Below are 14170 nucleotides of genomic sequence, written 5' to 3'. Positions count from 1 at the left end.
GTTATTCGGCTTGATACAGATTGAAAGAGCTGTTGGATGACCTCCTGAGCCATATCGTGACACATTAAGTCCAATTGGAGTGTTAGATCGACAAAACCACGAGCTGCTTGGAGAGCCTTTCCCATAATGATTGAAGTTTTCTCAATCGGGGAGAGATTCGGCGACACTGCTGTCTTAGGTAGGGTTTTCAAGCTCGGAGACAATAGAAACTCTCGTCATGTGTGGGCGGTCGCTATTTTGGTGAAGTATGAGCCGAGGATGTTTTGGCGTGAAGGGCAACAAAAATGAACGTAGAATATCGTGGACGTACCACAGTGGTGTATGGATGCTCCTGATAACATCTAAAGGGGTCCTACTATGAAATTAAATGACAGTCCAGACCATCACTTCTTGTTGTCGAGCCATATGGTGGGTGATACTCAGGTTGGTATCCCATCGCTGTCCAGGGTTTTTCCGGACAGGTCTTCAATAGCCATGGGGGCTCAGTTCGAAACGGGACTCATCACTGAAGACTACTCTGTTCAAGTCAATGAGAGTCCAGTTCGAAAGCGCCCAACACCGCAGCAAGAGTGCTAGTTGGTGTCAAGAGGTCGATTGCAGTCGGCGTAATCGGTGCGGTACGCTCATCCCCCTTTCACTGAGGGGCCAGTTGACCGTGACAGTATCAACGCATTTTCCGTAACGTGTAATATCAAAGGGGTGCGGGTACTTTGCGCCCACCACAGAAACTTACAGAAATCACAATTCATTACATGTGTTACAATTTTGTTGACAGCATACTTTTTAAATAGGGACAGAAAATGAAATTATCATTTAGCACGATCTTACCAAACACCAGCGCATTTTCCGTAATGTTTACACCGAGTGGAGAGGAAGTCCAACTCTATGAGCACCACAATAAATTTGAAAGAGTACAAATTTTGATAACTCTCGTTGAGTTTCATTCACAATATATTTTTCAGTTCATATAGATGCGTAAGAAAGGTGCTGAACCTGAAAATATTAATATGAAATTTGTTTCGAAAGTTCACATTGATTAAAGACATAAATTTTTGGCTTAAGTTTTACTGAAAAATATAAAACAGTTACAAAATCGGATATAAGAACTCATTAAAACATTAAATATTATTTTTAAAAACTTTTAGATATAAAAGACCTGACTATATTAAGATATAATCAAAAGATGGGCACGAAGTCCTCCACCATCCCTCCCTCCGCATTGGTATTGTGAGGGTTAATAGTCACTGAAGCACCTGCCGCGGATCGACGATAATGATGAATTCGGGGCTCTGAGTACCTCTCTGAGATTGCTCGGTCCTCACCTGTTGCCTCCGTACGTCGATCGCTTTCTATTCCTCGCATTGTTTGGACATGGCTCCTTTTCAAATGTCGGGCGATTCGTCAATTTCTCCAACTGGCATCTTTGAACCCAACTACACTTTCTCTTTCAAATGCTGACTTCTGCGTATACTGTTCACACGATAGTCCTCGGTGTATAGTTACTGTTCAGTTGAAACACGGAATGAAATTGTGCAAAGACTTACTTCCCTCGTATCTGCATGTCTCCTGTAAACTATCCTTTCGAGCTACATTGTGAAATTTCCCTGAAGCGTCACGCATTTACCCATCGCCGTTTTTTTTTTTTGCTTTTTTTTTGCCTTTCAGTGCATCAACGTTTTAAAAAGAGACAACCTACAGATAAAACGTCTTGAGATATCCAGAATTAGTCAATTTCAAAATGCGTAAAATAGGAATAGAAAGCTTCGTGGCTGGATAGGGGCTGTGGTGTACCAAACATAACTGAGCCAATACGTCGATAAACGTTCAGGAAACGCACATATCAAAATAATAAGGCTTTATGCTACTATCTGTTACACGAATGTCGTTCCGTGTTTCCAGTTGACAGAAAAATTAACATCCTCCATGCTGAACGTAATGGCCGTGAACAATACATTGTATAAGAACTAACCACATGACCTGCATCAAATAATGGATGAATCATTTCACTCTTATCGCCAATGGGTTTTTGATATATCATCAACATTTAAGCACGTAATTTTGACACACCACGGCCTGTATCTACTTACATCCCTTTTTTATAACTTCTGTTTTAAAATTGACAAGTTCTACTTATCTCAAGATGTTATGATCTTGGGGTTGTCTGATGTACGTCGTTATTTTAACGATTTTAAAACATCATATCAGACTTTTCAAAATGCAAATATTAGGCCAGTAAAAGGTGCAAATATTAAACAGTGCTTCTATTTTTCATACTACATCTGTTTATTGATTTTATTTAATATTGTTTTCTTGTTGAATGCTACATAGAGTCCTTGTTTGCTTTCTTTTCCAGCTTTGGTCGTGCAGTGTTATTTTGATAGTAGGGCTATTCTGCAGGGAAAAGATAACGACCACAATGATTCTCCAGAACGAAACTTTCACTCTGTAGCGGAGTGTGCGCTGATTTTAAACTTCGTAGCACATACATTAAATTTGCCAGCAAGTTTCACATTGATACTCGCTGACACTTTCTTTCTGAGTAGCTACAACAGTGTGATACATTACCGCATTGTCAGGAAAGATGCTAACCGCTGCAGTCAACATTTAAACAAGGTTTACAGCAAATAAACATTACGGTCGTGATGTTCCCTCGCGATGTGCAGTGTCGATCGGAAGTGAAAGTATTGATTCTCACCGAAACAGACTTTCACTCTTTGACCAAAATAATCATATTAAGTGGATTAACACATCTCATTTTCCTAACCTCCAGAAAGTCTTTTGCTTCTTTATATTAAATAGCCTTCTGGAGCAAAAGACTTAAAAATAAATGAACTGTGCAAAAGAAAACAAATCGAACATTATTATGAAACAAATTAACGCATTTTCCCTTTAATTTTCGTAATCACAAATAAAATTAGTTCAAAATTACGTAGTTTATAGTTGATTGCAACACAATAAACAAAACAATTTTTGAGATACCCTTTGTGTTAAGAAGTGAAATTACTCTAGTGTAAAATTAATGACTTGTCCAGAAAAATGAAACAAGAAACAGGAGGTCTGCGGGAATTACATTAACTGACAGTCTTGCCATATGAAAGACTCATTCGGCAAATAATCTAAATATTGAGGTTCCGTGTGTCGATGGTAGGAAACAATAATCAATTATCAGGTACGTGCGGAATTGTCTTCGACAACAAAGTTATCTGATGACATTTGCCCTGTTGTGAGCTACAACATACATGAGCTCTCTACTTGCCTATTCCACTCAAGGAAATGCTCACTCCTACAAGATCACGACGAAACCATCGCCAAAGAATTAATACGGGCTATCAAAAATGACAAATGTGTCGAAATCCTTTTAACCAACAAGAAACATCGAGGCTATTGACTGATAAAGTTCGTTGCTGAAATTATTTGAGACGGAGCAGCAAGCCCAGTCTAGGGAGGGTAGTGAAGGAGATTTAAAGTGTCCTTTTCATAGCAAGCACCCCTCCCTAAGAAGAAGAAATTCGGGCTATCAAAAATGACAAATGTGTCGAAATCCTTTTAGCCAACAAGCAACATCGAGACTATTGACTGATAAAGTTCGTTGCTGAAATTATTTGAGACGGAGCAGCAAGCCCAGTCTAGGGAGGGTAGTGAAGGTGATTTAAAGTGTCCTTTTCATAGCAACCACCCCTCCTAACTTTAAACGATTTAGTGAACCTGAATGTAGATGGCCGCGCTTGAACTGAATCGCCATACTTCCGAACACGACATCAGTGCCTCACCAAGCAAATTCACCTGCAACGACTGAGATGTAGTCAGTACGAAAACCACAGAAGTTTAACTATGATTGCCCTACTAAATGTGACAGCACACGGATGGTGCACACATTAGATGTTAAAGTATGCCGAGAATTGGATCTAAGTCGACAATTGCTGGCCAAAACCTTCACCTGTGAACAAGTGAAAGCGTTCTGCTGGATAATATCATTACTCATATGTGTCTGTCACTTCGTGCCCTCCGCCATCGACATTTCACTTCTTCAGATGAGGAGCTGATATGAAACATTCCAATAATTACACTACAGAGTAATCGAGATATCTAACGCAGGAGCTATATTTCTAGCTTCAAGAACTATGTTGTTGTCAATGATTAAAGTGGATCCCCTTCCTTAAGTTCAGCGTAGTGGCAAGATAAAATCTAAAATTAAACTTGAGCACAGGCCGCAAGACCTTTAAATGAAAATTATAAGAATACAACAGTTCGAACTGTTACTTAAAATCGTCCGCCCGAAATTCTATTTTGAAAAGACAAGTCAATTCCCACATGGTAGGAAGTTGGCACATGCTAGCGGTCCCATCGAATAAGCACCAACCAAATTCAAAATGCGGAAACACATCACAACTGAAGTTGAAAACCAAGCAGAAGGCAATTGACAAGATGTTTTTAACAAAATGCAGACGACTGAGAAAAGTTTCTAGCGAACATTACGAATGATGCTCACCCATAAACAGATGGTCGCAGGAAGTGGCACTGTACTCAACCTGAAAACCAAAGAGAGTGTTGACCCTCCATCCGGCAAAATTCCACGCGAAAGGGATTCCGAGCGGCTAGGATAGACCACATCACGATCCGTGCTGACTTCTCCAAGAAGAACCCAGTAACAACGCAAACTAGCACATCCATGACATGGGTAGCCTCGCCAAGCACGTCACATCAACAAGTGCACTAACCTGTACGGTAAATGCCAGCTCACACCAGTCACACCAAAAAAGCCGTGCGCTAGCAATACTGGCCAATTGCTCCCCAAGAAGCTCGTACGTTCCGCCAGACACCAGTATCAACTTCGACCAGCATCTTCCCGCTCTCTCCACTCCTTCCTTTCTACCACAAAGAGAGATCGAAGACCCTCTAACCGCCAAAGAAAGTCCTCAACTCACCGGGAATGAGAAGCACGTCTCAAACTTCATGGACATACACGTTCACAATTCTATAACAGTACTCTCATACTGACATTTTTGTAGCAGTATATACGCCTCAAAAACAAAATGACTTAAATCTCATGAACTGTACAATTATTGTGAAATGAATTATTTTAAACTTACAATTTAAGGATGCCAATCACGTTGAAGTGTAGCGTATCTCGTGCAAATTTACTTTGTTTTGACGTTCTCAGCTTAAAACGAAAAAGGACAACAGTGTTGTAGCACTACGCTACTTCGTAAGTGACACATTTATTCGTTTCATTTATTTACACTGCATTTGTGAATCGCAACATACAAATATTGGATCAGTCCTAATGTCTGATTGTGCTTGTCGACTTTTAGCAATGACGTCATGCCTAAGGCAGAGACGATACATCTTTGAAAGCAACTTACCATATTCGTAACGAAACGAATGTAGAATACGGTAAAATTCCATTCACAGTTCATGTATTTAATTACTTACCCACAAATTATATCGAAAGTAACGGAATGTAACGAAAATAGAGAAGAACATAAAAACACGTCTACGTGTCTGAAATACATCATCGTAATTTATGGGAGTAAGAAAAGTACAGAGAACTTATAAATCCATTACAGTATAACACATGATGACCTCACAATATTGTAAAAAAGCGTTAATTTTTGATAATAATTATTGAATCTAACGGGACTATCACACAAGTGAGTAAAATTCACAAAAAAGTAGGGTGTAACAAATGATGGAATCGGTAACTAGAATTAATATACACCCCTGGAAATTGAAATAAGAACACCGTGAATTCATTGTCCCAGGAAGGGGAAACTTTATTGACACATTCCTGGGGTCAGATACATCACATGATCACAGTGACAGAACCACAGGCACATAGACACAGGCAACAGAGCATGCACAATGTCGGCACTAGTACAGTGTATATCCACCTTTCGCAGCAATGCAGGCTGCTATTCTCCCATGGAGACGATCGTAGAGATGCTGGATGTAGTCCTGTGGAACGGCTTGCCATGCCATTTCCACCTGGCGCCTCAGTTGGACCAGCGTTCGTGCTGGACGTGCAGACCGCGTGAGACGACGCTTCATCCAGTCCCAAACATGCTCAATGGGGGACAGATCCGGAGATCTTGCTGGCCAGGGTAGTTGACTTACACCTTCTAGAGCACGTTGGGTGGCACGGGATACATGCGGACGTGCATTGTCCTGTTGGAACAGCAAGTTCCCTTGCCGGTCTAGGAATGGTAGAACGATAGGTTCGATGACGGTTTGGATGTACCGTGCACTATTCAGTGTCCCCTCGACGATCACCAGTGGTGTACGGCCAGTGTAGGAGATCGCTCCCCACACCATGATGCCGGGTGTTGGCCCTGTGTGCCTCGGTCGTATGCAGTCCTGATTGTGGCGCTCACCTGCACGGCGCCAAACACGCATACGACCATCATTGGCACCAAGGCAGAAGCGACTCTCATCGCTGAAGACGACACGTCTCCATTCGTCCCTCCATTCACGCCTGTCGCGACACCACTGGAGGCGGGCTGCACGATGTTGGGGCGTGAGCGGAAGACGGCCTAACGGTGTGCGGGACCGTAGCCCAGCTTCATGGAGACGGTTGCGAATGGTCCTCGCCGATACCCCAGGAGCAACAGTGTCCCTAATTTGCTGGGAAGTGGCGGTGCGGTCCCCTACGGCACTGCGTAGGATCCTACGGTCTTGGCGTGCATCCGTGCGTCGCTGCGGTCCGGTCCCAGGTCGACGGGCACGTGCACCTTCCGCCGACCACTGGCGACAACATCGATGTACTGTGGAGACCTGACGCCCCACGTGTTGAGCAATTCGGCGGTACGTCCACCCGGCCTCCCGCATGCCCACTATACGCCCTCGCTCAAAGTCCGTCAACTGCACATACGGTTCACGTCCACGCTGTCGCGGCATGCTACCAGCGTTAAAGACTGCGATGGAGCTCCGTATGCCACGGCAAACTGGCTGACACTGACGACGGCGGTGCACAAATGCTGCGCAGCTAGCGCCATTCGACGGCCAACACCGCGGTTCCTGGTGTGTCCGCTGTGCCGTGCGTGTGATCATTGCTTGTACAGCCCTCTTGCAGTGTCCGGAGCAAGTATGGTGGGTCTGACACACCGGTGTCAATGTGTTCTTTTTTCCATTTCCAGGAGTGTATATACGTATATTCTCGTACCCGAATCCAACCATTCCATGGTGCTTTATTTACTTCGTTTTTCCAGAAGGTGTGTGCACTGAAAGTAATAAGAATTCTGCTTTTCTAACTCCTCTCTAAACTTCTGCGGAAAAATTAATAATATTGGAATCGTTAACTAGAACTGACGTATACAGGTTAATTCTAATTACCGATTCCAACCATTCAACGGTTTGCTATTTAGGCCGTTTCAACAACTAGTGTGTGCACTTAAGTGTCACATGATTTCTACATTTGGTATTACTCTCTTCACTACTACGGAAAAAGAGAAAATTTTGGAATCTCTACCGACAATATTTGTTACTTTCTCGTAGTAGTAGCCCACAGATTTACTGCAAGAATGTCCTAGATCATGAACCATCCAATTATTGGATTCGCTAAATAGAACTGACATTCATTATAGGTCAGCTCTACTTACCGATTCAAACGATTTGGTGCTTCATTAAGCAGATCGTATTTTTCAGCAGGTGTGTGCACTAAAATGGAGGCTAACAGGATTTCTGTACTTTTAATTGTTCTCTGAACTACTGCGAAAAAGTTACTAATATTGGAATCGATGACTAGAACTGACATATATAGAAGGTCAGTTCTAATTACTTGATAATAGTAGGATTTCACCAAGCACTTTACTTTATCGCAATTTAAATATTCTCTGTGCTTTTACACTCGTATAAATTACGAGAACAATTCTCATCACACACGAAAATTTATTTTAGATTATTATTTTAGTTATCTTCAATTTTCTTCGATACAATTCATGACTAAGTAAATAACTACGTCAAATGAGATTGTAATTTTATCGCATGCTACATTAGTTTGTTTACGAGTATGATCCATTTCTTTATCGATAGACCATAGATAACATAGATTACGTATCTACATCTACATTTATACTCCGCAAGCCACCCAACGGTGTATGGCGGAGGGCACTTTACGTGCCACTGTCATTACCTCCCTTTCCTGTTCCAGTCGCGTATGGTTCGCGGGAAGAACGACTGTCTGAAAGCCTCCGTGCGCGCTCTAATCTCTCTAATTTTACATTCATGATCTCTTCGGGAGGTGTAAGTAGGGGGAAGCAATATATTCGATACCTCATCCAGAAACGCACCCTCTCGAAACCTGGCGAGCAAGCTACACCGCGATGCAGAGCGCCTCTCTTGCAGAGTCTGCCACTTGAGTTCGTTAAACATCTCCGTAACGCTATCACGGTTGCCAAATAACCCTGTGACGAAACGCGCCGCTCTTCTTTGGATCTTCTCGATCTCCTCCGTCAACCCGATCTGGTACGGATCCCACACAGATGAGCAATACTCAAGTATAGGTCGAACGAGTGTTTTGTAAGCCACCTCCTTTGTTGATGGACTACATTTTCTAAGGACTCTCCCAATGAATCTCAACCTGGTACCCGCCTTACCAACAATTAATTGTACATGATCATTCCACTTCAAATCGTTCCGCACGCATACTCCCAGATATTTTACAGAAGTAACTGCTACCAGTGTTTGTTCCGCTATCATATAATCATACAATAAACGTCATTTTTCTGAAACCAACATCTTAACACGCGACTCGGAGCACGAAGCCGAGTTTATGTCATTTCATTACGCGTCTATAGTGCTTAATTTACTACTGCTTTATTACAGATCAGGTATTGCACTTTTTGTTAAAAGAAAAAGTAATAACCTTCACATATGCTCAGATAACACGTGTTTTGTATCCTGCAGGTTAGGTAAACTGACGAAAATCTCAGTTGTGGAAGTGAAGTGCTTCAAAACCCTTGCAGAGATATTGCCAAGTGTTGACAGTTAGAATGTCTCTCGGTCCTTAGATGTAAAACTCTATGAAAGACTAACATTTTAAGATGACGGAACAATAACATCTAACTCAATACAGGAATTATATATAATCACTGTTTACTAATACAAGTGCATTGTATCCATTGCTTTAGAATCTTTTCCGGGTTTAGCAGTAGTCGTAAGATATAAACCCTTATTTTGGAAAAAGTGGACATTATGGATATAAAAGGATTTCACTTCTTATAAATGCGTAATAAAAAATTTCAAACATATTGTTGACGAGTCGTCAGAAAATAGATGCTGCCTATGAAACCGATACTTCATCTTCTACTACTGTGGAAACGGTGAATTAAGACTGACAGTGTAACAAAAACAGTTATTCACGAAAAACTGTAATTCTGTCGTTTGTGAAAAGAACTGTCAATGCTTTTCACCTGGCCACGTATGTTAACGGTAACCATCGCATTAATATAAGAAATTTCGGAAAAAACAGTTTATCTGAATTACTACGTGACGTATAATAGTGATAGGACAAGTCATTTTATTGTTAAAATCAACCTGATATCAGGTAGAAATCAGAAAAACCGTAAGTTCCAGTTCGCATAGCACGTAATGACAAAGATTCGGTTTGCTCCAACGCGTTTAGCATGCTGCCCCGAGTCACGTGACTCAGTTGTTGGTTTCAGTTGATACAGTTGAAATATACGAGTCACATTTTGGAAAGATAAAGCATGAAAGGAGGCATGAGGTTGTTGGGATTTGTATCTCTGGAGTAATAAATTCTGGAGGGGATTGTGCAGATGTATTTAGGGTCGTTCCAAGTGGTAAGAAGAAAGTGTTAACATCTTTAATTGAAGAATATGTGGTAGAAGGTTCAACAGTAATGTCGGTTCTGTTTGTTTCCTGCAAGGGGTTCGGACAAAAGTTATCATTTGGTTGTAAATCACAATATTCATTTTAAAGATTACAGGATGGGTGCGTGTACCAGTACCATCGAGGGGTATTTTTTTTTGGGGTGGGGGGGGTGTAAAATCTGTTGTCAGGCGGGGACACAGGACTTCAGTGTTGCTAGGTCATTTGGGTAAATATTGTTGGAGGAAGAGTATTCCTATAACTTACGTATTTATAGCATTTATAAGAATAGTCAGAAAAATGTATACGTTTCGTTTTATGCATTAATTGTGGGTGGATTTCATATTTTTATTGTTTTCTGTTTTTTTCATGGTTTGTGTATTTGGTACTTTTCTGATTTCACTGGGGGAAGGTTCTTCTGTTGTTTTAATATTCTTTGGGTACAAGAATGGTGGGGAGAGGGGTTGGTTGTTGTGTCTTGTGCCTGTTGGTTTATGTGACTAAGTAGTGACATCATTTGTCTCTTATTTTAAAATTTTGACTGGTTGGTGGCGGGTGGTGGGGAAGAACTGATTTAGGTGGTGCGTCTTTCGTGCCTGGCGGTATTGTTGTTACTGAGCATTAAGTGGAAGGGCTGGAGGTAATGGGGTAGGCATAATACAACAGTTATAACCATAATTTTATTCTAATGGCCATCCAAACTCTTAAAAACACCAAACAATAGTCAAAAAATTTACAATGAGGCTGTAATGCTTAGTCTTGACCAAGAAAAACTTTACAGCCAGAAGTCAATTCGACACATGTATTCTCCTGTCTAAATTACTGCAGTTTCTCATTCATCTATCATTGTTCAATGCAAACTTAAAAATGGTTCAAATGGTTCTGAGCACTATGCGACTCAACTGCTGAGGTCATCATTCCCCTAGAACTTAGAACTACTTAAACCTAACTAACCTAAGGACATCACACACATCCATGCTCGAGGCAGGATTCGAACCTGCGAACGTAGCGGTCGCGCGGCTTCAGACTGAAGCGCCTAGAACCGCTCGGCCACTCCGGCCGGCCTCAATGCAAACTGTTAAGAAAGAAAACACAACTATCAGAAGTTGTCTCTGGACGGGACATGAAAATAACCCTCTAAATACAGTACGTATGAATAGCATGACACGTGTCCGGTCTCCACCTCCCGCAGAGTTCTCTAAGCCACATAGAGCACGCCCGGGATTCTGAGCCCTGGGCGACGACCGTTCCAATCACTATAGCTCAAAAGGTTAATGATCCGTACTATCCTCGGTGTCACCGATACCGACCAAAGGCGTGTTATCTCTGGAACACGTCGTGTAGCCGGTGACGCAGTCTGGGGCTCCGCTCCCCCGTCTCGCTCTCTGGTTGCAACCCTTCTTCACGTGGCAGGCTCCGGCCGGCGCTCGTCGCAGTTAGCATAGGGCAACACCTGAGTGAGGCTGGTCTCGCCACAGTGTACCGGCGCGGGAAGGTTGCGCTCGGCATTCAGAGGCGTTGGACATGTGGCGATGATATCATCGGCACGATTCTTTATTAATTTTTTTTAGTTATTCTGGTTTTTGCGTACTTAATTATAATTTGACTGCCTAATATTATTATTTATTGTTACTTTCTTATTTTGTTCTTCTTGTCATCCTCGATCTTTCACTCCTTTGCAGATTCGCATGTGGTAAGATTCTTTTCATGTAGCCAATTCTATGTTTTCCATTTCGATGTTTTCGCTGTACTTCTGTTAATTTTACTTTCCCTCCTGAGGTACAAATTCTATCGTTTGTCGTTTTGGAGCTATTGCAGCTGGAGTGAGTTACGTGTAACATGGTTATCGATTCCAACGCTCTGTTAATTTTGCGTTTTATTTTTTTCAGTGTGTAGTGTTTTAAAGATTTTCAGTTTTGGAAATTTTTTCTTTATTATTTTGGATACTTTAGACAATAATGTTCTTTGAAACAGATTAGTGGATTTGTCCTACAAAGGACAATGTATGCAAGTTCTGCGTTTTTACAACGTTTGTTTACAGTGGTTTCTTTCAGTATTTCCGTTGCTTCTTTCCTCTCTGTACTTCCGTGACAAATAGATAATTTATTTATTGCAGCAGTACAGAAAGTAACAGCGAAATAAAAATCCTACAATATAACATTGCACATAATTACTGCAAAACGGTGAAAAATAATGATTTGTTTAATCGGCAACTGCAGTTGACCTCTATTGATATATCATTTACCATGGAAATGGTGGAACTGATAACTGAATTTAGGTATGTAGGTCAATTGGAGCTACCGTTCCCAATCATTCCATGGTTCATTATGCACATCGTTTTTCCAAATATCGGTCAATTCGAGTTACCGATTCCCACCATTGTGTGGTTGAATAGTTGAAATCGGTAACTAGAACGGACCTCCTACGTAGGTCAATTGTAGTCATTGAATCCACCCGTTCTATCGTTCATTATTTAGGACGTTTTTGCAACAGGTTTGTTCTCTGAAATGTGATGGCTCTTCCGTAGTACTACTTGCTCCACGAACTACCGCGAAGAAGTCATTATAATTGGGATCGGTGACTAGAACTGACCACCTACACAGGTCAATTCTAGTTCTAGCTATTCGACAGTTTATTAACTGGATCGGTTTTTTCAGAGATGTGTCAAATGTAATAATATTTTTCCCCTTGTAATTGCATTCTGAACTACTGCGAAACAGCTGCAAACTTTGGAATCGGTAATTAGCATTAACCTCCTATATACTTCAACTCTAGTTACCGATTACAATTGTACGATGGTTAATTAAGTAGATCGTTTTCCCTTGACGAGTGTTAAATATAGCATTTCTGCAACCGAAACTGCTCTCTGGACTTGAGCTTAAAAGTTTTTAATGTTGGTATCGGTAACTAGAACTGACCTCATATGTATGTCAATTACAGTTATCGATTCCAATATTTGTTACTTCTTACGGATTTCCCTTAGTTCTGTGTCTGCCATTTTTTATTTTTCGTGTTGGTTTTTCATTCGTGTTTCTTATTATTGGCTTTATTTTTTGGTGTTCTGTTGTAATTTAGTTTCTCCCCTCCCAAAACCCTAATTTCCTAGCGCTTTTCCTGTTTGAATGAATAATCAATATTAAAATTACGGCAATTTTACAACAGCATGATTTCACCATGTGCTTTACTGTAAAACATTTAACAGTTCTCTGTGCAACCTCTATACGCATAAATTGTGATAACAATTCTAATCAGACATAATTTTTTATCCATTTTTGTTCTTATTTATTTTCCTATCTTCAACTCGTTTCGTTGTAATTCGTACGTAAATAATAATCGTCTTAGATGTGAATGTAATTTTATCTCATGCTACATTCGTTTGTTCACGAGTATAATTCGTTCCTTTCATAGATTGCCTCTGGCCAGCATCTTTGCCTTCCGTATGACGTCACTGGTCAAAGCCGACGAGTAGTATCGGACACTATAATTTATCCAAAATGCTCAAGGCGAAGATATATCTCTAAGAAGCTGAAGGTTGTCAACTGCGCACTTTGACGTTGGCAACGAAGCATGTTACCAATCTCACACCAGTATTTCACAAATATCTAACTAACTCCGACGTACAGTGCTTCCCGCTCTCACATTAGGAAGCTGCAGTGGGGCGAAGTTAGTGATAAACATCAGAGCCGCGCGGGATTAGCCGAGCGGTCTCAGGCGCTGAAGTCATGGAATGTGCGGCTGGTCCCGGCGGAGGTTCGAGTCCTCCCTCGGACATGGGTGTGTGTGTTTGGCCTTAGGATAATTTAGGTTAAGTAGTGGGTAAGCTCAGGGACTGATGACCTTAGCAGTTAAGTCCCATAAGATTTCACACACATTTGAACATTTAAACATCAGATGCGCGCAAAATTTAAAAAGTTTTCATTCAGATGTTCATAACTGAATAACGTCGTACGTGATCGATTTCCGGGGCTGATTTCTTGCTAGTCTGCTTTCTTCCCTTAAAATATGAAGCAGAGTTGGTGATGATTCCATGTCGCAATCACATACTTATTACCCTCTCACACTGGAATCACCGAAATGTTTCAACACGAAAGTGGCTAGCCACTGTTTATACTTGAGAATATCACAGTAATGACCAAGCGCTTTCGAAACTTCTTATTTTCATCTAAGATAAGTACATACTTCCTGTATTACAAAATTTCGACACCATTCGCAGAGAGATAAAACGGCAGTATCGTCATGACAGCAGTCCTGTCCGATCTACTTGACTGACGAAGATAACAGTACGGCTAGAGTAGGTGGGCGTGTTATAAATGTGAGCAGCTCATTCACTGAGACGTGAGACCCG

This window comes from Schistocerca cancellata, chromosome 6 (genome assembly GCF_023864275.1).
Source record: "Schistocerca cancellata isolate TAMUIC-IGC-003103 chromosome 6, iqSchCanc2.1, whole genome shotgun sequence".
Lineage (NCBI taxonomy): Eukaryota > Metazoa > Arthropoda > Insecta > Orthoptera > Acrididae > Schistocerca > Schistocerca cancellata.
This window is presented reverse-complemented; position numbering follows the sequence as displayed.